This window comes from Musca domestica, unplaced genomic scaffold (assembly GCF_030504385.1).
Source record: "Musca domestica strain aabys unplaced genomic scaffold, Musca_domestica.polishedcontigs.V.1.1 4, whole genome shotgun sequence".
Taxonomy (NCBI): domain Eukaryota; kingdom Metazoa; phylum Arthropoda; class Insecta; order Diptera; family Muscidae; genus Musca; species Musca domestica.
This window is the reverse complement of record NW_026712328.1, coordinates 1,269,954-1,296,623: the sequence shown is the minus strand read 5'-3', so window position 1 is coordinate 1,296,623 and position 26,670 is coordinate 1,269,954.

The following is a 26,670-nucleotide window of genomic DNA, read 5'->3' as shown; positions in this document are numbered from 1 at the left end:
TGATCACCGTGAGCAATAGCTGAAGTTTTTGTTCTCTTCGGTGAAAAGAAAAACAACAACTAATACAACAAACGTCAGACTAAATAAAACAAGTCCCTTCAAAATTTGAATTGATTTGCTTCGGAGACTTTAATTTACCTCAAACTACATGGGTTCCTGGTGAAAATAAAGTTGATTTTTTCCAGTTTTGCCAAATGCTGCATTATCCGGTATGGATGTTTTCTGGGACACTATTTATGTTCAATGCCTACTCCAAATAAATTATATACAAAACATTAAAGATAAAATTTTTGATCTAGTCTTTTCATTGCTTGTAAACGATTTTCTGTGCAGATCTTCGTAATTTTAATGCCCGTGTATCATACTTTAATAATACTTTAAATACTGCATTCTCCTACTCCTTATCTAAGGAAATTACGAAATATTAAAAGTAAATTATTTAAAAAATTAAAAAAATACAATTCTACAATTAAATTATTCCAATTTTTCTAAAGCTAGAAGTAAGTACAACGCTGAAATTTCAAAGTGTTACTCTAAATATTTATCTAAAATGAGAAGAGACTTTATGTCAAATCCCGAAATTTCCTACAAATTTGTTAATTCAAAAAGAAGAGTCCGACAATTCCCTGATAGTATGAAGCTTGGTAATAAAGAGGCCTCTACCTCTGTTGAAATTGCAGATATGTTCGTAGTTTTATTTTCAAACAATTTACTATACTTATACTTTTAATTCTAATTATTCATATTCTTATTAAACATTAAAAATGTAAACAATTTTCCTCTAAATGCTTTTACTGAGGCTGAAGTGTTGAATGGTTTAACTTCTTTGTAGTACTTCTGCTCTCCAGGTCTGGAGGGACGGACCCCCCCCCCCCTTTTTCAACACTGCTTAAGACTTATTGATCTCCCTACTTTAGAACGGAGACGTTTAGAGCTCTATTTCTAATAAGACTTTAACGTGGTTCTATTGACTTCAAATTAATCAATGAAATAAACTTTAACGTGCCATCTCGTTCAACTCCTCTTAATCTGCCTGTGGTAAAATCTAGCTATGATCCAAGTAATCCACTCAGATCATTAGGTGAATTATATAATAAGCTGTACAATTGTATTGCTTTCAGAACCTATACATGTTTCTTTAAATAAAAGGCTTTCTTTTAAATAAATATATATTTTAATCTTCACTTAGGTTTATAATTCACTTTGCAGCTTCCTGCTTATAGAACTTCTATTCTAATTTAATACTTCTCAACAACTGTGTTCGTCCGTCTTGTCTATGGCGTTAAGTGCAACTTTGTCTATTCGCATGCGCCTATGTTTAGTATGTCCTCGCGAGGTCATGTTGAGTAAGCTATGTTTAATCGTCTCTTAGATTAGTGAATTACGTAATGTAGTGGTTGTGTAAGCCATTCCAACAATCGGATATTCTCATCCACATTCGGCCTCGAATGGATATTCCAATGTTTCATATACTCTGTAACGGTTGTACATATTTTAGGACCTTCAGTATCACCTACTTTTTCGACAATATAATTGCCACGGTTTAGCTTTTGGACAACTTTGTAATGACCCAAAAACTTCGGTCTCAAATTTAACCCTGTTCCGAATTGAGTACGCTTAATGGCTACCAGTTCGCCTATATTGTATTTTGTCTCTGACGCCCTTCTCCTATTGTAGTCTCTTCGGTTTTCCTGTTGAATTTTTAAAATATTTGTTTTTGCCTCTTCTCTCATTTTCACTTCACTCTTCTATACCGAGCTCTTCTAACATTTGTCGAGTATCGGGACAATCGTTTACTCTCATATCCACCCCAGTCATTAGTTTAAATGGCGCTACATTTGTGCTTCGATGAGATGTATTGTTTATAGCTGTCTGTACGCGATCGAGGTGTTTGTTTTGCTAGCATAGGGACAACTATTCTATGCATACGTTCTACCTGCCCATTACCATGCGGACACCAGTTGCAATCAATAAGTGTTGTATTCCCTGGGTTTCACAATATTCGTCGAATTGTTTAGACGTGAATGCAGTGCCTATATCTGTTATAACTCTTTGTGGATTACTAAACACCGGTGATTGTTTCATAATCTATCTATTACCACACAAACTTTTTAAATGCATCTGCCATAACGAGAATATGGTTATACTGTTTGTGAGTAGTTTCCATTGGCCCTACATGATCTAGATGGTACGTTACTAACGGCTTAGCAGCTTTGTCTATCGGATTGAGTAAACCATCTTTTCGACCTTGGAATCTATCACTATACATTCGAAACAGTTCTTTACTTTATCCTCTGTCTTCTTAATCAAGTCTGGAATAAAATAATTTTTCTACACTAAGTTTTGTGTTTTCCTTGCTGCGAAGCGGGCTTGTCTATGAGCTAGTTTTATTATCCCGTTCTCCATTGATGATGGTATTATAAGTAGGTCCTTGTTCGGATCTTTATGTAATATATAGAAAAGAATATAAAAATGTCATAAATACTGTACCCTAAAATGTTCCTAATTGTTCTGATACATTCGTCTTGTAATTGAGCTTCCCGAGTTCGATGACAATGTACTCAACGCATCTACATGTTTCATTTTAGTTCCTGATCGATGCTCTATAGTATAACAGAAGTCTTGTAGGTACAACGCCCATCGGGATATTCTTGGTGGAACATCATGTTTACGCATCGTTAATGCGAAAGCGTGGCAGAGTGCTATTATTTTTATATTTAGGCCTAGAACGTAAATCCTCCATTTCCTAAGCGCTTCAACAACTACTAGTACCTCTAATTCGAAGGAATTATAATTTTGCTGAGCTGGGGTGGTTTTTCTACACGTGTACTCTACTGGATGGAATTAAAGGATAAAGGATGTAAATGATAATTTGTTACAGCTTTTGTCTTCTCTACAGATGGCAATATCGTCAGTTAAAACTATTTTCATTTCTACTGGATGATGCTCAGTATTCAAGGGTTAAAGGATTAGTGTCCTCTTGGGTTGGAACTTTGTACAAAGACGTCTTTTTTCCATTGTCATTTGAGTCTGACTGACAACCTCTCTTTAGAAATCTTGGTCCCTGCGAATCGATAATCATGTCTAACTTAACTATTACGTCGTTACCTATTATAACGGGGTACACTAAATCTGGCTTTTCAACTGTGTGGAATGTTATGTCTACATCACAATTATCTAGCTTCGCACTTTCTTGGATGATTCCCAAAGTATTAATACGTTTTCCACATATTCCACTTAAAGATTTAATGTTGTCATTAATGTCTAAATTCCCTAATACATCAAGAACATCACTTATTATTAAACTTACATAGCTTCCGGTATTTATTAGACCAGAGAAATTATTACCGAAAATTTGAATTTACTTAAAAACTCTTCGCGATGCTTCAGGAATATTATGGGATACTTTTTGTGCCCTGGGATTTTTTCTTTGACCTTAGGTTTCGAATTAAATTTGCATTCAAACGCCTTATGTCCAAAACCCTTGCATTTAAATCATTTATTTTCCGAGACCTTGCATTGATTTACAATATGCCCTATATCTCCGCATTTAAAGCAACGGGGATTCGTTTTCTTTAACAAATTGTTGTTTTACCCCAAATTCCTTGCTTAATGGCTGTTTCAGCGTTCACCAATTTTTAACATTTGGTTGGTTTCTAACGAAAATTTTTGCTGTGCCAGTCAATAATTGTTTACCGTAGATAAATTTTCGCAAATCGTCCCAAACCACTGTACACGCACAATCCTCAAATTCACGAAGCCATTGGTCAATATTGGGTAATTGGTCACCTGAGAAGCTTGAGACCGAGTCTTGAATGCATTTTAAAGTAACAAAGATTGAATGTGCAACTACTGATATTGCTTCACCATAGTCAGATCCATCTTCTTCGGTTGTGGAATGACCATAATATTCTAAAAGACAACACTTCAACTCAATCTTATTTCCAATACGTGATAAATTTAATTCCCCCAATTTCTCTTTTAACCCATCTACAGTAAATCTTTCACTTTTCTTCTTGTCCATGTTGATGTATATAGTCGTTTTACAATAATAAGTTTAATAATTTTATATAAGTTGAAATTCAAAATTGTAAACGATACTTAAATACTTATTCTATAAAATAATTTTAAATATGAGGCAATTAAAATGTGAATTTCAAATCAAATCAAAAATCTAACTGTATTGTGCTTCGACTCGATGTCGTCATCTCCAAAACAATATGCGCAATTGCAAAATAAATTTACTTTACTTTCACACAGCCGTTAAATTACAAAAACAATATTGAGCATAAAGTTTGATTGTACAAAAACAATTCAATACGCTTATCGTTTCTAAGAAAATACGCATTAGCTTACAAGTTGTGTTGTACCAGAATTCTGCGTATCCAGCTGTTGTTGCTTTCCCAATTTTCAGCACTAATGCATCATCAATTTAAAAGGGTTTATATATATATATATATATATATATATATATATATATATATATATATATATATATATATATATATATATATATAAACCCTTTTAAATTGATGATGCATTAGTGCTGAAAATTGGGAAAGCAACAACAGCTGGATACGCAAAGTAAACAATTTTCCTGCCGATCCCCAGGTCCGGACGGTGTTCCTGCTAATATTCTAAAAATGTGCGCATTCGACTTTTACAAGCCACTCATTAATATGTTTAATGATTCTTTAGCTTCAGGATGTTTTCCTATGTTTTGGAGTCCAGCTTTATAGTACCTTTACATAAATTTGGTAGTAGAAATGTGAAATGTGTGAAATTATAGAGGTGTTGCAAAATTCAGTGCAATCCCAAGACTCTTTGAACTTTTAGTTTCACAAAGAATAATTAATTTTGTTTTTGTTTAATTTCAAACATAATTTTCATTAAATTGCGTTAATATTACATATTGGTAACACGGGTAATTTTTCTCCTACTTAGGTAATGTCTACTACCTCTTCGTACATTATGTCAAAGGTAATGACATTTCCTAAGGAGTGACGATTGTAATTGCCGCCTTTACAGTATTCTACCGACTCTACGAGTGCTAACAAGCATAGGATTACGTCGTATGAAGGTAATATTATTCCTCGAACAACCACCTTATAAAAAATATACAGTCCACTGCTCAGTGGGAAAAAATATTAATAATTTTGCTACGCAAACATTGGTCCTTTGAGCCGGTTGTACGATCTGTCTCGTTCCTTCACGACGAAAAACAAACGAGAAATGCCTGCACCGCAAGCAAACATCGGATTATACAATCCGCCTATTTGCCTTGGCAAGGAATACAACGACTACGTCGTCAACAACAACAAAGGGATCATCGATCACCAACTTTACTTCCAATAAATGTCATTTCATTTTAATTAAACTGCTACAACAAAAGTTGTACACTCTGAATTACGTTTAAAGTGACATACCGAACATTATTTTTGTTGTGTTAATAAAAAAAGCCTTCGGTCGTTCTCAACAAGTTTGTATGTCCGTCCGTCTCCTATGAGATTGCAGTCGGCATTTATCATAGCAACAAAACAGTGTCAAGGTGATTTTTGTTTCCAACAAAACACACAACCACAATCACAGAATTGCACATTTTCCTTCTTTTAACATATTTCTTTTATATTTACAATTTCATGTCTCATTGTTCTTTTTGTGTCTTGCATCTTGTTGTAAGTTTATAAAACACAACAACAACAATATAAAAGAACAATTGTTGTCATCACTGCTGGTTGTTGGTTCCGTTTTGTTTACATATTCGTGTAAATTATAATAGTGACACTCACTGATAAATGATAGTTGATCACATACAATTGGTGTGTTCACGATCATTTATCATAATATATTTATTGAAAAATTTAAAGTGCCATTTTCAATAAAAATTTGTGTTGATTTCTTCGAATATCAACCAATAACGAAATTTTGCTTGTGTCTCCGATACAATGCACCCTACATTCGGTATATACATACATATATGTGCATAGTAGTATTTTATTAAATAACGTTTAATACAAATATTACTATTTATTTTTGCAAACTCTTTTGAGAAAACTGTTTTGTTTCTTGTTTTATTCTGAACGATTAGTAGAGGATAACTCACAGTTCGTGCAACCTACAATAGGTTTTAGTAACTTTTATCAAATTTTTCAGTTTTTCGACTCCTGAATATTTTTTTTTGAAAATTGTTTTCGGCACGTGGTATATACGACACGTTGACACAAATTACGTGTATTTTACGATATGTTGTACATAATTTTCGAAATTTTAAATACACTGAGAAAATTTTCTTAATTAATTTATAGTATTATTTAACTTTTTGTGGTTTAATCACGTTAAACTTCAATTAATATTGGGATTAGTCCACGACTATTATACAATCAGCGTATTTTCATTAAATAAATATTGATTTTCCTGTCATTACGTTTAGTTTTTAAAAATATTTAACGCATTTTCGTGCAAATTAAATTACAATTTTTTGTATTTTCGCTGCAGTTCTGTATTCATCGGCTGCTTTCTTTGGATTTATTCATCCGAGCTACTAATGCTTTATTAAAATTTGATGCCAATTTCAGTTCCCAACGGGACGAGCAGCTCGATGTTTACATCCTAGAATTACAAGGAGCTGAGGTCAGAATACTATGGGATAAAATTAAATTCCAATTTGAAAAATGCCTCGATTACCTATATGTTGATAAAAATTCTAATGAGGACGGCATTTGAGCCGCCGACATCAAATACGATGTCGCCTACAAATGTTTTTTAAATGTTCTAGCGCCCATTAATAGAAAGTTAGGTGCGCTACGGGCTCCGCCTAAGTTACCTACTGTAATTACTCCAAAATCTCATATAGGTAACCCTTTATTACCTCGTTCCGAGGATACAGTATTGGATACCGTATTGAATGCTCCGCATCGATCCGAAACTTGCCAAAATTCATCTTTCACATCCTATGGAAATGAAAATTCCAGTCACAGGTTAAATTTGCCACCCTGTGACATCGAAGTATTCAATGGCGATTTTCTTTGCTGGCCTACGTTCAGGGACTTGTTTTCTGCCATATACATTAACAATAGCGACATTAAGCGTTTTTGTCATTTGAATAACAAAACTAGTGGTGATGCCCATGAAATTGTGTCTAAGTTTTCGCTTACACACAAAAACTTTAATCTAGCATGGAGTGATTTATTCTCTACATATGACAATACTCGAATTTTGTTGAACCACCAACTTAAGCTCCTCTTTGACCTTCCAGTTTTAGACAAATAAATTAGTGCAGGGTTAAAGAATTTACTTAGTTTTCCTGTGTATTTAGAGGTTACCTAAGAACTGCGTGGTGCTTTGGGAACAAAACATAAAGAACAAATCTACTTTGTATTCGTGGAAAGATTTGGATCCCTTTCTTACAGAAAGGATCCAAACTCTGACCTGCTTACGTGACATTAGGGGCATCGATTAAGTCGAACTCTAAATAATGATAAACGTTACCTTTCTACGAATGGTGCAACGAATACATCAAATTCCGTCACGGCCCAAAATGCCCCTCATTTCTTAAGGTTACCTCGTACATCCTCACCTTACTCATGTGCGCTTTGTTCACGATGATGATGAGTTTGTCATAAATTCCTTAGACGTTCAGTTCCTAAAAGAATCAGCACAGTTAAGAAACACTTCTGTTGTCTGAACTGTTTGTCTCACGGACATGAATCTTCAAAATGCAAAAGCATTTACAACTGCACTATATGCAATAAACGCCATCTCACGCTGTTACACATCGAGGCCACGCTTCAATGGTCTCCGACGACTTAAAATCTAGATCAGGTATTTCTACCTAGAAATCTAGATCAGGTAATTCTACCTACTACTTCTACCAATGCTATATCAGGGTCTTCAAACCGATCCTGCTTCAGAAGCATCTTTTGTTTCTGAACGTATACATAAAAGATTTAGTATAGGCGCGAATAACGTTCAAGCTTCAATCACAGGGGTTAGTGTGTCCGTTTCACAAATTTCCCGTTCGTATCAGTCCTCCATTGGATGCTACGCAGACAGTGGAAATTAATCTGAAAATCTGCCATAACTTTCCATAAAACGTGACACCATTCCGCAATTGCCAAATCTTCGTTTGGCGGACCCTGATCCAGAGCAAAAAAATATTGTTAGGCACAGCTATGGTGCATATTGTGCACAAAGGTAATGACATTTCCTAAGGAGTGACGATTGTAATTGCCGCCTGTACAGTATTCTACCGACTCTACGAGTGCTAACAAGCATAGGATTACGTCGTATGAAGGTAATATTATTCCTCGAACAACCACCTTATAAAAAATATACAGTCCACTGCTCAGTGGGAAAAAATATTAATAATTTTGCTACGCAAACATTGGTCCTTTGAGCCGGATTTTACGATCTGTCTCGTTCCTTCATGACGAAAAACAAACGAGAAACGCCTGCACCGCAAGCAAACATCGGATTATACGATCCGCCTATTTGCCTTGGCAAGGAATACAACGACTACGTCGTCAACAACAACAAAGGGATCATCGATCACCAACTTCACTTCCAATAAATGTCAATTCATTTTAATTAAACTGCTACAACAAAGGTATGTACACTCTGAATTACGTTTAAAGTGACATACCGAACATTATTTTTGTTGTGTTAATAAAAAAAGCCTTCGGTCGTTCTCAACAAGTTTGTATGTCCGTCCGTCTCCTATGAGATTGCAGTCGGCATTTATCATAGCAACAAAACAGTGTCAAGGTGATTTTTGTTTCCAACAAAACACACAACCACAATCACAGAATTGCACATTTTCCTTCTTTTAACATATTTCTTTTATATTTACAATTTCATGTCTCATTGTTCTTTTTGTGTTTTGCATCTTGTTGTAAGTTTATAAAACACAACAACAACAATATAAAATAACAATTGTTGTCATCACCGCTGGTTGTTGGTTCCGTTTTGTTTACATATTCGTGTAAATTACAATAGTGACACTCACTGATAAATGATAGTTGATCACATACAATTGGTGTGTTCACGATCATTTATCATAATATATTTATTGAAAAATTTAAAGTGCCATTTTCAATAAAAATTTGTGTTGATTTCTTCGAATATCAACCAATAACGAAATTTAGCTTGTGTCTCCGATACAATGCACCCTACATTCGGTATATACATACATATATGTGCATAGTAGTATTTTATTAAATAACGTTTAATACAAATATTACAATTTATTTTTGCAAACTCTTTCGAGAAAACTGTTTTGTTTCTTGTTTTATTCTGAACGATTAGTAGAGGATAACTCACAGTTCGTGCAACCTACAATAGGTTTTAGTAACTTTTATCAAATTTTTCAGTTTTTCGACTCCTGAATATATATATATTTTTTTGAAAATTGTTTTCGGCACGTGGTATATACGACACGTTGACACAAATTACGTGTATTTTACGATATGCTGTACATAATTTTCGAAATTTTAAATACACTTAATTAATTTATAGTATTATTTAACTTTTTGTGGTTTAATCACGTTAAACTTCAATTAATATTGGGATTAGTCCACGACTATTATACAATCAGTGTATTTTCATTAAATAAATATTGATTTTCCTGTCATTACGTTTAGTTTTTAAAAATATTTAACGCATTTTCGTGCAAATTAAATTACAATTTTTTGTATTTTCGCTGCAGTTCTGCATTCTTCGGCTGCTTTCTTTGGATTTATTCATCCGAGCTACTAATGCTTTGTTAAAATTTGATGCCAATTTCAGTTCCCAACGGGACGAACAGCTCGATGTTTACATCCTAGAATTACAAGGAGTTGAGGTCAGAATACTATGGGATAAAATTAAATTCCAATTTGAAAAATGCCTCGATTACCTATATGTTGATAAAAATTCTAATGAGGACGGCATTTGAGCCGCCGACATCAAATACGATGTCGCCTACAAATGTTTTTTAAATGTTCTAGCGTCCATTAATAGAAAGTTAGGTGCGCTACGGGCTCCGCCTAAGTTACCTACTGTAATTACTCCAAAATCTCATATAGGTAACCCTTTAATACCTCGTTCCGAGGATACAGTATTGGATACCGTATTGAATGCTCCGCATCGATCCGAAACTTGCCAAAAATTCATCTTTCACATCCTATGGAAATGAAAATTCCAGTCACAGGTTAAATTTGCCACCCTGTGACATCGAAGTATTCAATGGCGATTTTCTTTGCTAGCCTACGTTCAGGGACTTGTTTTCTGCCATATACATTAACAATAGCGACATTTAGCGTTTTTGTCATTTGAATAACAAAACTGGTGGTGATGCCCATGAAATTGTGTCTAAGTTTTCGCTTACACACAAAAACTTTAATCTAGCATGGAGTGATTTATTCTCTACATATGACAATACTCGAATTTTGTTGAACCACCAACTTAAGCTCCTCTTTGACCTTCCAGTTTTAGACAAATAAACCAGTGCAGGGTTAAAGAAATTACTTAGTTTTCCTGTGTATTTAGAGGTTACCTAAGAACTGCGTGGTGCTTTGGGAACAAAACATAAAGAACAAATCTACTTTGTATTCGTGGAAAGATTTGGATCCCTTTCTTACAGAAAGGATCCAAACTCTGACCTGCTTACGTGACATTAGGGGCATCGATTAAGTCGAACTCTAAATAATGATAAACGTTACCTTTCTACGAATGGTGCAACGAATACATCAAATTCCGTCACGGCCCAAAGTGCCCCTCATTTCTTAAGGTTACCTCGTACATCCTCACCTTACTCATGTGCGCTTTGTTCACGATGATGATGAGTTTGTCATAAATTCCTTAGACGTTCAGTTCCTAAAAGAATCAGCACAGTTAAGAAACACTTCTGTTGTCTGAACTGTTTGTCTCACGGACATGAATCTTCAAAATGCAAAAGCATTTACAACTGCACTATATGCAATAAACGCCATCTCACGCTGTTACACATCGAGGCCACGCTTCAATGGTCTCCGACGACTTAAAATCTAGATCAGGTATTTCTACCTAGAAATCTAGATCAGGTAATTCTACCTACTACTTCTACCAATGCTATATCAGGGTCTTCAAACCGATCCTGCTTCAGAAGCATCTTTTGTTTCTGAACGTATACATAAAAGATTTAGTATAGGCGCGAATAACGTTCAAGCTTCAATCACAGGGGTTAGTGGGTCCGTTTCACAAATTTTCCGTTCGTATCAGTCCTCCATTGGATGCTACGCAGACAGTGGAAATTAATCTGAAAATCTGCCATAACTTTCCATAAAACGTGACACCATTCCGCAATTGCCAAATCTTCGTTTGGCGGACCCTGATCCAGACCCTGATCCAGAGCAAAAAAATATTGTTAGGCACAGCTATGGTGCATATTGTGCACAAAGGTAATGACATTTCCTAAGGAGTGACGATTGTAATTGCCGCCTTTACAGTATTCTACCGACTCTACGAGTGCTAACAAGCATAGGATTACGTCGTATGAAGGTAATATTATTCCTCGAACAACCACCTTATAAAAAATATACAGTCCACTGCTCAGTGGGAAAAAATATTAATAATTTTGCTACGCAAACATTGGTCCTTTGAGCCGGATTTTACGATCTGTCTCGTTCCTTCATGACGAAAAACAAACGAGAAACGCCTGCACCGCAAGCAAACATCGGATTATACGATCCGCCTATTTGCCTTGGCAAGGAATACAACGACTACGTCGTCAACAACAACAAAGGGATCATCGATCACCAACTTCACTTCCAATAAATGTCATTTCATTTTAATTAAACTGCTACAACAAAGGTATGTACACTCTGAATTACGTTTAAAGTGACATACCGAACATTATTTTTGTTGTGTTAATAAAAAAAGCCTTCGGTCGTTCTCAACAAGTTTGTATGTCCGTCCGTCTCCTATGAGATTGCAGTCGGCATTTATCATAGCAACAAAACAGTGTCAAGGTGATTTTTGTTTCCAACAAAACACACAACCACAATCACAGAATTGCACATTTTCCTTCTTTTAACATATTTCTTTTATATTTACAATTTCATGTCTCATTGTTCTTTTTGTGTTTTGCATCTTGTTGTAAGTTTATAAAACACAACAACAACAATATAAAAGAACAATTGTTGTCATCACTGCTGGTTGTTGGTTCCGTTTTGTTTACATATTCGTGTAAATTATAATAGTGACACTCACTGATAAATGATAGTTGATCACATACAATTGGTGTGTTCACGATCATTTATCATAATATATTTATTGAAAAATTTAAAGTGCCATTTTCAATAAAAATTTGTGTTGATTTCTTCGAATATCAACCAATAACGAAATTTAGCTTGTGTCTCCGATACAATGCACCCTACATTCGGTATATACATACATATATGTGCATAGTAGTATTTTATTAAATAACGTTTAATACAAATATTACAATTTATTTTTGCAAACTCTTTCGAGAAAACTGTTTTGTTTCTTGTTTTATTCTGAACGATTAGTAGAGGATAACTCACAGTTCGTGCAACCTACAATAGGTTTTAGTAACTTTTATCAAATTTTTCAGTTTTTCGACTCCTGAATATATATATATTTTTTTGAAAATTGTTTTCGGCACGTGGTATATACGACACGTTGACACAAATTACGTGTATTTTACGATATGCTGTACATAATTTTCGAAATTTTAAATACACTTAATTAATTTATAGTATTATTTAACTTTTTGTGGTTTAATCACGTTAAACTTCAATTAATATTGGGATTAGTCCACGACTATTATACAATCAGTGTATTTTCATTAAATAAATATTGATTTTCCTGTCATTACGTTTAGTTTTTAAAAATATTTAACGCATTTTCGTGCAAATTAAATTACAATTTTTTGTATTTTCGCTGCAGTTCTGTATTCATCGGCTGCTTTCTTTGGATTTATTCATCCGAGCTACTAATGCTTTATTAAAATTTGATGCCAATTTCAGTTCCCAACGGGACGAACAGCTCGATGTTTACATCCTAGAATTACAAGGAGCTGAGGTCAGAATACTATGGGATAAAATTAAATTCCAATTTGAAAAATGCCTCGATTACCTATATGTTGATAAAAATTCTAATGAGGACGGCATTTGAGCCGCCGACATCAAATACGATGTCGCCTACAAATGTTTTTTAAATGTTCTAGCGTCCATTAATAGAAAGTTAGGTGCGCTACGGGCTCCGCCTAAGTTACCTACTGTAATTACTCCAAAATCTCATATAGGTAACCCTTTATTACCTCGTTCCGAGGATACAGTATTGGATACCGTATTGAATGCTCCGCATCGATCCGAAACTTGCCAAAATTCATCTTTCACATCCTATGGAAATGAAAATTCCAGTCAAAGGTTAAATTTGCCACCCTGTGACATCGAAGTATTCAATGGCGATTTTCTTTGCTGGCCTACGTTCAGGGACTTGTTTTCTGCCATATACATTAACAATAGCGACATTAAGCGTTTTTGTCATTTGAATAACAAAACTAGTGGTGATGCCCATGAAATTGTGTCTAAGTTTTCGCTTACACACAAAAACTTTAATCTAGCATGGAGTGATTTATTCTCTACATATGACAATACTCGAATTTTGTTGAACCACCAACTTAAGCTCCTCTTTGACCTTCCAGTTTTAGACAAATAAACCAGTGCAGGGTTAAAGAAATTACTTAGTTTTCCTGTGTATTTAGAGGTTACCTAAGAACTGCGTGGTGCTTTGGGAACAAAACATAAAGAACAAATCTACTTTGTATTCGTGGAAAGATTTGGATCCCTTTCTTACAGAAAGGATCCAAACTCTGACCTGCTTACGTGACATTAGGGGCATCGATTAACTCGAACTCTAAATAATGATAAACGTTACCTATCTACGAATGGTGCAACGAATACATCAAATTCCGTCACGGCCCAAAGTGCCCCTCATTTCTTAAGGTTACCTCGTACATCCTCACCTTACTCATGTGCGCTTTGTTCACGATGATGATGAGTTTGTCATAAATTCCTTAGACGTTCAGTTCCTAAAAGAATCAGCACAGTTAAGAAACACTTCTGTTGTCTGAACTGTTTGTCTCACGGACATGAATCTTCAAAATGCAAAAGCATTTACAACTGCACTATATGCAATAAACGCCATCTCACGCTGTTACACATCGAGGCCACGCTTCAATCGTCTCCGACGACTTAAAATCTAGATCAGGTATTTCTACCTAGAAATCTAGATCAGGTAATTCTACCTACTACTTCTACCAATGCTATATCAGGATCTTCAAACCGACAGGTATTTCATTCCATCCAGAGCAAAAAAATATTATTAGGCACAGCTATGGTGCATATTGTGCACAAAGGTACTACGTACCCAACTAGAGCCTTAATAGATCCTGCTTCAGAAGCATCTTTTGTTTCTGAACGTATACATAAAAGATTTAGTATAGGCGCGAATAACGTTCAAGCTTCAATCACAGGGGTTAGTGGGTCCGATTCACAAATTTCCCGTTCGTATCAGTCCTCCATTGGATGCTACGCAGACAGTGGAAATTAATGCTCTGGTTCTGCCGAAAATTGCAGAAAATCTGCCATAACTTTCCATAAAACGTGACACCATTCCGCAATTGCCAAATCTTCGTTTGGCGGACCCTGATCCAGACCCTGATCCAGAGCAAAAAAATATTGTTAGGCACAGCTATGGTGCATATTGTGCACAAAGGTAATGACATTTCCTAAGGAGTGACGATTGTAATTGCCGCCTTTACAGTATTCTACCGACTCTACGAGTGCTAACAAGCATAGGATTACGTCGTATGAAGGTAATATTATTCCTCGAACAACCACCTTATAAAAAATATACAGTCCACTGCTCAGTGGGAAAAAATATTAATAATTTTGCTACGCAAACATTGGTCCTTTGAGCCGGTTGTACGATCTGTCTCGTTCCTTCATGACGAAAAACAAACGAGAAACGCCTGCACCGCAAGCAAACATCGGATTATACGATCCGCCTATTTGCCTTGGCAAGGAATACAACGACTACGTCGTCAACAACAACAAAGGGATCATCGATCACCAACTTCACTTCCAATAAATGTCATTTCATTTTAATTAAACTGCTACAACAAAGGTATGTACACTCTGAATTACGTTTAAAGTGACATACCGAACATTATTTTTGTTGTGTTAATAAAAAAAGCCTTCGGTCGTTCTCAACAAGTTTGTATGTCAGTCCGTCTCCTATGAGATTGCAGTCGGCATTTATCATAGCAACAAAACAGTGTCAAGGTGATTTTTGTTTCCAACAAAACACACAACCACAATCACAGAATTGCACATTTTCCCTCTTTTAACATATTTCTTTTATATTTACAATTTCATGTCTCATTGTTCTTTTTGTGTTTTATATCTTGTTGTAAGTTTGTAAAACACAACAACAACAGTATAAAAGAACAATTGTTGTCATCACTGCTGGTTGTTGGTTCCGTTTTGTTTACATATTCGTGTAAATTACAATAGTGACACTCACTGATAAATGATAGTTGATCACATACAATTGGTGTGTTCACGATCATTTATCATAATATATTTATTGAAAAATTTAAAGTGCCATTTTCAATAAAAATTTGTGTTGATTTCTTCGAATATCAACCAATAACGAAATTTTGCTTGTGTCTCCGATACAATGCACCCTACATTCGGTATATACATACATATATGTGCATAGTAGTATTTTATTAAATAACGTTTAATACAAATATTACTATTTATTTTTGCAAACTCTTTCGAGAAAACTGTTTTGTTTCTTGTTTTATTCTGAACGATTAGTAGAGGATAACTCACAGTTCGTGCAACCTACAATAGGTTTTAGTAACTTTTATCAAATTTTTCAGTTTTTCGACTCCTGAATATTTTTTTTTGAAAATTGTTTTCGGCACGTGGTATATACGACACGTTGACACAAATTACGTGTATTTTACGATATGCTGTACATAATTTTCGAAATTTTAAATACACTTAATTAATTTATAGTATTATTTAACTTTTTGTGGTTTAATCACGTTAAACTTCAATTAATATTGGGATTAGTCCACGACTATTATACAATCAGTGTATTTTCATTAAATAAATATTGATTTTCCTGTCATTACGTTTAGTTTTTAAAAATATTTAACGCATTTTCGTGCAAATTAAATTACAATTTTTTGTATTTTCGCTGCAGTTCTGTATTCATCGGCTGCTTTCTTTGGATTTATTCATCCGAGCTACTAATGCTTTATTAAAATTTGATGCCAATTTCAGTTCCCAACGGGACGAACAGCTCGATGTTTACATCCTAGAATTACAAGGAGCTGAGGTCAGAATACTATGGGATAAAATTAAATTCCAATTTGAAAAATGCCTCGATTACCTATATGTTGATAAAAATTCTAATGAGGACGGCATTTGAGCCGCCGACATCAAATACGATGTCGCCTACAAATGTTTTTTAAATGTTCTAGCGTCCATTAATAGAAAGTTAGGTGCGCTACGGGCTCCGCCTAAGTTACCTACTGTAATTACTCCAAAATCTCATATAGGTAACCCTTTATTACCTCGTTCCGAGGATACAGTATTGGATACCGTATTGAATGCTCCGCATCGATCCGAAACTTGCCAAAATTCATCTTTCACATCCTATGGAAATGAAAATTCCAGTCACAGGTTAAATTTGCCACCCTGTGACATCGAAGTATTCAATGGCGATTTTCTTTGCTGGCCTACGTTCAGGGACTTGTTTTCTGCCATATACATTAACAATAGCGACATTAAGCGTTTTTGTCATTTGAATAACAAAACTAGTGGTGATGCCCATGAAATTGTGTCTAAGTTTTCGCTTACACACAAAAACTTTAATCTAGCATGGAGTGATTTATTCTCTACATATGACAATACTCGAATTTTGTTGAACCACCAACTTAAGCTCCTCTTTGACCTTCCAGTTTTAGACAAATAAATTAGTGCAGGGTTAAAGAATTTACTTAGTTTTCCTGTGTATTTAGAGGTTACCTAAGAACTGCGTGCTGCTTTGGGAACAAAACATAAAGAACAAATCTACTTTGTATTCGTGGAAAGATTTGGATCCCTTTCTTACAGAAAGGATCCAAACTCTGACCTGCTTACGTGACATTAGGGGCATCGATTAAGTCGAACTCTAAATAATGATAAACGTTACCTTTCTACGAATGGTGCAACGAATACATCAAATTCCGTCACGGCCCAAAGTGCCCCTCATTTCTTAAGGTTACCTCGTACATCCTCACCTTACTCATGTGCGCTTTGTTCACGATGATGATGAGTTTGTCATAAATTCCTTAGACGTTCAGTTCCTAAAAGAATCAGCACAGTTAAGAAACACTTCTGTTGTCTGAACTGTTTGTCTCACGGACATGAATCTTCAAAATGCAAAAGCATTTACAACTGCACTATATGCAATAAATGCCATCTCACGCTGTTACACATCGAGGCCACGCTTCAATGGTCTCCGACGACTTAAAATCTAGATCAGGTATTTCTACCTAGAAATCTAGATCAGGTAATTCTACCTACTACTTCTACCAATGCTATATCAGGGTCTTCAAACCGATCCTGCTTCAGAAGCATCTTTTGTTTCTGAACGTATACATAAAAGATTTAGTGTAGGCGCGAATAACGTTCAAGCTTCAATCACAGGGGTTAGTGGGTCCGTTTCACAAATTTCCCGTTCGTATCAGTCCTCCATTGGATGCTACGCAGACAGTGGAAATTAATCTGAAAATCTGCCATAACTTTCCATAAAACGTGACACCATTCCGCAATTGCCAAATCTTCGTTTGGCGGACCCTGATCCAGACCCTGATCCAGAGCAAAAAAATATTGTTAGGCACAGCTATGGTGCATATTGTGCACAAAGGTAATGACATTTCCTAAGGAGTGACGATTGTAATTGCCGCCTTTACAGTATTCTACCGACTCTACGAGTGCTAACAAGCATAGGATTACGTCGTATGAAGGTAATATTATTCCTCGAACAACCACCTTATAAAAAATATACAGTCCACTGCTCAGTGGGAAAAAATATTAATAATTTTGCTACGCAAGCATTGGTCCTTTGAGCCGGATTTTACGATCTGTCTCGTTCCTTCATGACGAAAAACAAACGAGAAACGCCTGCACCGCAAGCAAACATCGGATTATACGATCCGCCTATTTGCCTTGGCAAGGAATACAACGACTACGTCGTCAACAACAACAAAGGGATCATCGATCACCAACTTCACTTCCAATAAATGTCATTTCATTTTAATTAAACTGCTACAACAAAGGTATGTACACTCTGAATTACGTTTAAAGTGACATACCGAACATTATTTTTGTTGTGTTAATAAAAAAAAGCCTTCGGTCGTTCTCAACAAGTTTGTATGTCCGTCCGTCTCCTATGATATTGCAGTCGGCATTTATCATAGCAACAAAACAGTGTCAAGGTGATTTTTGTTTCCAGCAAAACACACAACCACAATCACAGAATTGCACATTTTCCCTCTTTTAACATGTTTCTTTTATATTTACAATTTCATGTCTCATTGTTCTTTTTGTGTTTTATATCTTGTTGTAAGTTTGTAAAACACAACAACAACAATATAAAAGAACAATTGTTGTCATCACTGCTGGTTGTTGGTTCCGTTTTGTTTACATATTCGTGTAAATTACAATAGTGACACTCACTGATAAATGATAGTTGATCACATACAATTGGTGTGTTCACGATCATTTATCATAATATATTTATTGAAAAATTTAAAGTGCCATTTTCAATAAAAATTTGTGTTGATTTCTTCGAATATCAACCAATAACGAAATTTAGCTTGTGTCTCCGATACAATGCACCCTACATTCGGTATATACATACATATATGTGCATAGTAGTATTTTATTAAATTACGTTTAATACAAATATTACAATTTATTTTGGCAAACTCTTTCGAGAAAACTGTTTTGTTTCTTGTTTTATTCTGAACGATTAGTAGAGGATAACTCACAGTTCGTGCAACCTACAATAGGTTTTAGTAACTTTTATCAAATTTTTCAGTTTTTCGACTCCTGAATATATATATTTTTTTGAAAATTGTTTTCGGCACGTGGTATATACGACACGTTGACACAAATTACGTGTATTTTACGATATGCTGTACATAATTTTCGAAATTTTAAATACACTTAATTAATTTATAGTATTATTTAACTTTTTGTGGTTTAATCACGTTAAACTTCAATTAATATTGGGATTAGTCCACGACTATTATACAATCAGTGTATTTTCATTAAATAAATATTGATTTTCCTGTCATTACGTTTAGTTTTTAAAAATATTTAACGCATTTTCGTGCAAATTAAATTACAATTTTTTCTATTTTCGCTGCAGTTCTGTATTCTTCGGCTGCTTTCCTTGGATTTATTCATCCGAGCTACTAATGCTTTGTTAAAATTTGATGCCAATTTCAGTTCCCAACGGGACGAACAGCTCGATGTTTACATCCTAGAATTACAAGGAGTTGAGGTCAGAATACTATGGGATAAAATTAAATTCCAATTTGAAAAATGCCTCGATTACCTATATGTTGATAAAAATTCTAATGAGGACGGCATTTGAGCCGCCGACATCAAATACGATGTCGCCTACAAATGTTTTTTAAATGTTCTAGCGTCCATTAATAGAAAGTTAGGTGCGCTACGGGCTCCGCCTAAGTTACCTACTGTAATTACTCCAAAATCTCATATAGGTAACCCTTTAATACCTCGTTCCGAGGATACAGTATTGGATACCGTATTGAATGCTCCGCATCGATCCGAAACTTGCCAAAAATTCATCTTTCACATCCTATGGAAATGAAAATTCCAGTCACAGGTTAAATTTGCCACCCTGTGACATCGAAGTATTCAATGGCGATTTTCTTTGCTAGCCTACGTTCAGGGACTTGTTTTCTGCCATATACATTAACAATAGCGACATTAAGCGTTTTTGTCATTTGAATAACAAAACTAGTGGTGATGCCCATGAAATTGTGTCTAAGTTTTCGCTTACACACAAAAACTTTAATCTAGCATGGAGTGATTTATTCTCTACATATGACAATACTCGAATTTTGTTGAACCACCAACTTAAGCTCCTCTTTGACCTTCCAGTTTTAGACAAATAAACCAGTGCAGGGTTAAAGAAATTACTTAGTTTTCCTGTGTATTTAGAGGTTACCTAAGAACTGCGTGGTGCTTTGGGAACAAAACATAAAGAACAAATCTACTTTGTATTCGTGGAAAGATTTGGATCCCTTTCTTACAGAAAGGATCCAAACTCTGACCTGCTTACGTGACATTAGGGGCATCGATTAAGTCGAACTCTAAATAATGATAAACGTTACCTTTCTACGAATGGTGCAACGAATACATCAAATTCCGTCACGGCCCAAAGTGCCCGTCATTTCTTAAGGTTACCTCGTACATCCTCACCTTACTCATGTGCGCTTTGTTCACGATGATGATGAGTTTGTCATAAATTCCTTAGACGTTCAGTTCCTAAAAGAATCAGCACAGTTAAGAAACACTTCTGTTGTCTGAACTGTTTGTCTCACGGACATGAATCTTCAAAATGCAAAAGCATTTACAACTGCACTATATGCAATAAACGCCATCTCACGCTGTTACACATCGAGGCCACGCTTCAATGGTCTCCGACGACTTAAAATCTAGATCAGGTATTTCTACCTAGAAATCTAGATCAGGTAATTCTACCTACTACTTCTACCAATGCTATATCAGGGTCTTCAAACCGATCCTGCTTCAGAAGCATCTTTTGTTTCTGAACGTATACATAAAAGATTTAGTATAGGCGCGAATAACGTTCAAGCTTCAATCACAGGGGTTAGTGGGTCCGTTTCACAAATTTCCCGTTCGTATCAGTCCTCCATTGGATGCTACGCAGACAGTGGAAATTAATCTGAAAATCTGCCATAACTTTCCATAAAACGTGACACCATTCCGCAATTGCCAAATCTTCGTTTGGCGGACCCTGATCCAGACCCTGATCCAGAGCAAAAAAATATTGTTAGGCACAGCTATGGTGCATATTGTGCACAAAGGTAATGACATTTCCTAAGGAGTGACGATTGTAATTGCCGCCTTTACAGTATTCTACCGACTCTACGAGTGCTAACAAGCATAGGATTACGTCGTATGAAGGTAATATTATTCCTCGAACAACCACCTTATAAAAAATATACAGTCCACTGCTCAGTGGGAAAAAATATTAATAATTTTGCTACGCAAACATTGGTCCTTTGAGCCGGTTGTACGATCTGTCTCGTTCCTTCATGACGAAAAACAAACGAGAAACGCCTGCACCGCAAGCAAACATCGGATTATACGATCCGCCTATTTGCCTTGGCAAGGAATACAACGACTACGTCGTCAACAACAACAAAGGGATCATCGATCACCAACTTCACTTCCAATAAATGTCATTTCATTTTAATTAAACTGCTACAACAAAGGTATGTACACTCTGAATTACGTTTAAAGTGACATACCGAACATTATTTTTGTTGTGTTAATAAAAAAAGCCTTCGGTCGTTCTCAACAAGTTTGTATGTCCGTCCGTCTCCTATGAGATTGCAGTCGGCATTTATCATAGCAACAAAACAGTGTCAAGGTGATTTTTGTTTCCAACAAAACACACAACCACAATCACAAAATTGCACATTTTCCCTCTTTTAACATATTTCTTTTATATTTACAATTTCATGTCTCATTGTTCTTTTTGTGTTTTGCATCTTGTTGTAAGTTTATAAAACACAACAACAACAATATAAAAGAACAATTGTTGTCATCACTGCTGGTTGTTGGTTCCGTTTTGTTTACATATTCGTGTAAATTATAATAGTGACACTCACTGATAAATGATAGTTGATCACATACAATTGGTGTGTTCACGATCATTTATCATAATATATTTATTGAAAAATTTAAAGTGCCATTTTCAATAAAAATTTGTGTTGATTTCTTCGAATATCAACCAATAACGAAATTTAGCTTGTGTCTCCGATACAATGCACCCTACATTCGGTATATACATACATATATGTGCATAGTAGTATTTTATTAAATAACGTTTAATACAAATATTACAATTTATTTTTGCAAACTCTTTCGAGAAAACTGTTTTGTTTCTTGTTTTATTCTGAACGATTAGTAGAGGATAACTCACAGTTCGTGCAACCTACAATAGGTTTTAGTAACTTTTATCAAATTTTTCAGTTTTTCGACTCCTGAATATATATATATTTTTTTGAAAATTGTTTTCGGCACGTGGTATATACGACACGTTGACACAAATTACGTGTATTTTACGATATGCTGTACATAATTTTCGAAATTTTAAATACACTTAATTAATTTATAGTATTATTTAACTTTTTGTGGTTTAATCACGTTAAACTTCAATTAATATTGGGATTAGTCCACGACTATTATACAATCAGTGTATTTTCATTAAATAAATATTGATTTTCCTGTCATTACGTTTAGTTTTTAAAAATATTTAACGCATTTTCGTGCAAATTAAATTACAATTTTTTGTATTTTCGCTGCAGTTCTGTATTCTTCGGCTGCTTTCTTTGGATTTATTCATCCGAGCTACTAATGCTTTGTTAAAATTTGATGCCAATTTCAGTTCCCAACGGGACGAACAGCTCGATGTTTACATCCTAGAATTACAAGGAGTTGAGGTCAGAATACTATGGGATAAAATTAAATTCCAATTTGAAAAATGCCTCGATTACCTATATGTTGATAAAAATTCTAATGAGGACGGCATTTGAGCCGCCGACATCAAATACGATGTCGCCTACAAATGTTTTTTAAATGTTCTAGCGTCCATTAATAGAAAGTTAGGTGCGCTACGGGCTCCGCCTAAGTTACCTACTGTAATTACTCCAAAATCTCATATAGGTAACCCTTTAATACCTCGTTCCGAGGATACAGTATTGGATACCGTATTGAATGCTCCGCATCGATCCGAAACTTGCCAAAAATTCATCTTTCACATCCTATGGAAATGAAAATTCCAGTCACAGGTTAAATTTGCCACCCTGTGACATCGAAGTATTCAATGGCGATTTTCTTTGCTAGCCTACGTTCAGGGACTTGTTTTCTGCCATATACATTAACAATAGCGACATTAAGCGTTTTTGTCATTTGAATAACAAAACTAGTGGTGATGCCCATGAAATTGTGTCTAAGTTTTCGCTTACACACAAAAACTTTAATCTAGCATGGAGTGATTTATTCTCTACATATGACAATACTCGAATTTTGTTGAACCACCAACTTAAGCTCCTCTTTGACCTTCCAGTTTTAGACAAATAAACCAGTGCAGGGTTAAAGAAATTACTTAGTTTTCCTGTGTATTTAGAGGTTACCTAAGAACTGCGTGGTGCTTTGGGAACAAAACATAAAGAACAAATCTACTTTGTATTCGTGGAAAGATTTGGATCCCTTTCTTACAGAAAGGATCCAAACTCTGACCTGCTTACGTGACATTAGGGGCATCGATTAACTCGAACTCTAAATAATGATAAACGTTACCTATCTACGAATGGTGCAACGAATACATCAAATTCCGTCACGGCCCAAAGTGCCCCTCATTTCTTAAGGTTACCTCGTACATCCTCACCTTACTCATGTGCGCTTTGTTCACGATGATGATGAGTTTGTCATAAATTCCTTAGACGTTCAGTTCCTAAAAGAATCAGTACAGTTAAGAAACACTTCTGTTGTCTGAACTGTTTGTCTCACGGACATGAATCTTCAAAATGCAAAAGCATTTACAACTGCACTATATGCAATAAACGCCATCTCACGCTGTTACACATCGAGGCCACGCTTCAATCGTCTCCGACGACTTAAAATCTAGATCAGGTATTTCTACCTAGAAATCTAGATCAGGTAATTCTACCTACTACTTCTACCAATGCTATATCAGGATCTTCAAACCGACAGGTATTTCATTCCATCCAGAGCAAAAAAATATTATTAGGCACAGCTATGGTGCATATTGTGCACAAAGGTACTACGTACCCAACTAGAGCCTTAATAGATCCTGCTTCAGAAGCATCTTTTGTTTCTGAACGTATACATAAAAGATTTAGTATAGGCGCGAATAACGTTCAAGCTTCAATCACAGGGGTTAGTGGGTCCGATTCACAAATTTCCCGTTCGTATCAGTCCTCCATTGGATGCTACGCAGACAGTGGAAATTAATGCTCTGGTTCTGCCGAAAATTGCAGAAAATCTGCCATAACTTTCCATAAAACGTGACACCATTCCGCAATTGCCAAATCTTCGTTTGGCGGACCCTGATCCAGAGCAAAAAAATATTGTTAGGCACAGCTATGGTGCATATTGTGCACAAAGGTAATGACATTTCCTAAGGAGTGACGATTGTAATTGCCGCCTTTACAGTATTCTACCGACTCTACGAGTGCTAACAAGCATAGGATTACGTCGTATGAAGGTAATATTATTCCTCGAACAACCACCTTATAAAAAATATACAGTCCACTGCTCAGTGGGAAAAAATATTAATAATTTTGCTACGCAAACATTGGTCCTTTGAGCCGGTTGTACGATCTGTCTCGTTCCTTCATGACGAAAAACAAACGAGAAACGCCTGCACCGCAAGCAAACATCGGATTATACGATCCGCCTATTTGCCTTGGCAAGGAATACAACGACTACGTCGTCAACAACAACAAAGGGATCATCGATCACCATCTTCACTTCCAATAAATGTCATTTCATTTTAATTAAACTGCTACAACAAAGGTATGTACACTCTGAATTACGTTTAAAGTGACATACCGAACATTATTTTTGTTGTGTTAATAAAAAAAGCCTTCGGTCGTTCTCAACAAGTTTGTATGTCCGTCCGTCTCCTATGAGATTGCAGTCGGCATTTATCATAGCAACAAAACAGTGTCAAGGTGATTTTTGTTTCCAACAAAACACACAACCACAATCACAAAATTGCACATTTTCCCTCTTTTAACATATTTCTTTTATATTTACAATTTCATGTCTCATTGTTCTTTTTGTGTTTTATATCTTGTTGTAAGTTTGTAAAACACAACAACAACAGTATAAAAGAACAATTGTTGTCATCACTGCTGGTTGTTGGTTCCGTTTTGTTTACATATTCGTGGAAATTACAATAGTGACACTCACTGATAAATGATAGTTGATCACATACAATTGGTGTGTTCACGATCATTTATCATAATATATTTATTGAAAAATTTAAAGTGCCATTTTCAATAAAAATTTGTGTTGATTTCTTCGAATATCAACCAATAACGAAATTTTGCTTGTGTCTCCGATACAATGCACCCTACATTCGGTATATACATACATATATGTGCATAGTAGTATTTTATTAAATAACGTTTAATACAAATATTACTATTTATTTTTGCAAACTCTTTCGAGAAAACTGTTTTGTTTCTTGTTTTATTCTGAACGATTAGTAGAGGATAACTCACAGTTCGTGCAACCTACAATAGGTTTTAGTAACTTTTATCAAATTTTTCAGTTTTTCGACTCCTGAATATTTTTTTTTTTTGAAAATTGTTTTCGGCACGTGGTATATACGACACGTTGACACAAATTACGTGTATTTTACGATATGCTGTACATAATTTTCGAAATTTTAAATACACTGAGAAAATTTTCTTAATTAATTTATAGTATTATTTAACTTTTTGTGGTTTAATCACGTTAAACTTCAATTAATATTGGGATTAGTCCACGACTATTATACAATCAGTGTATTTTCATTAAATAAATATTGATTTTCCTGTCATTACGTTTAGTTTTTAAAAATATTTAACGCATTTTCGTGCAAATTAAATTACAATTTTTTGTATTTTCGCTGCAGTTCTGTATTCATCGGCTGCTTTCTTTGGATTTATTCATCCGAGCTACTAATGCTTTATTAAAATTTGATGCCAATTTCAGTTCCCAACGGGACGGACAGCTCGATGTTTACATCCTAGAATTACAAGGAGCTGAGGTCAGAATACTATGGGATAAAATTAAATTCCAATTTGAAAAATGCCTCGATTACCTATATGTTGATAAAAATTCTAATGAGGACGGCATTTGAGCCGCCGACATCAAATACGATGTCGCCTACAAATGTTTTTTAAATGTTCTAGCGTCCATTAATAGAAAGTTAGGTGCGCTACGGGCTCCGCCTAAGTTACCTACTGTAATTACTCCAAAATCTCATATAGGTAACCCTTTATTACCTCGTTCCGAGGATACAGTATTGGATACCGTATTGAATGCTCCGCATCGATCCGAAACTTGCCAAAATTCATCTTTCACATCCTATGGAAATGAAAATTCCAGTCACAGGTTAAATTTGCCACCCTGTGACATCGAAGTATTCAATGGCGATTTTCTTTGCTGGCCTACGTTCAGGGACTTGTTTTCTGCCATATACATTAACAATAGCGACATTAAGCGTTTTTGTCATTTGAATAACAAAACTAGTGGTGATGCC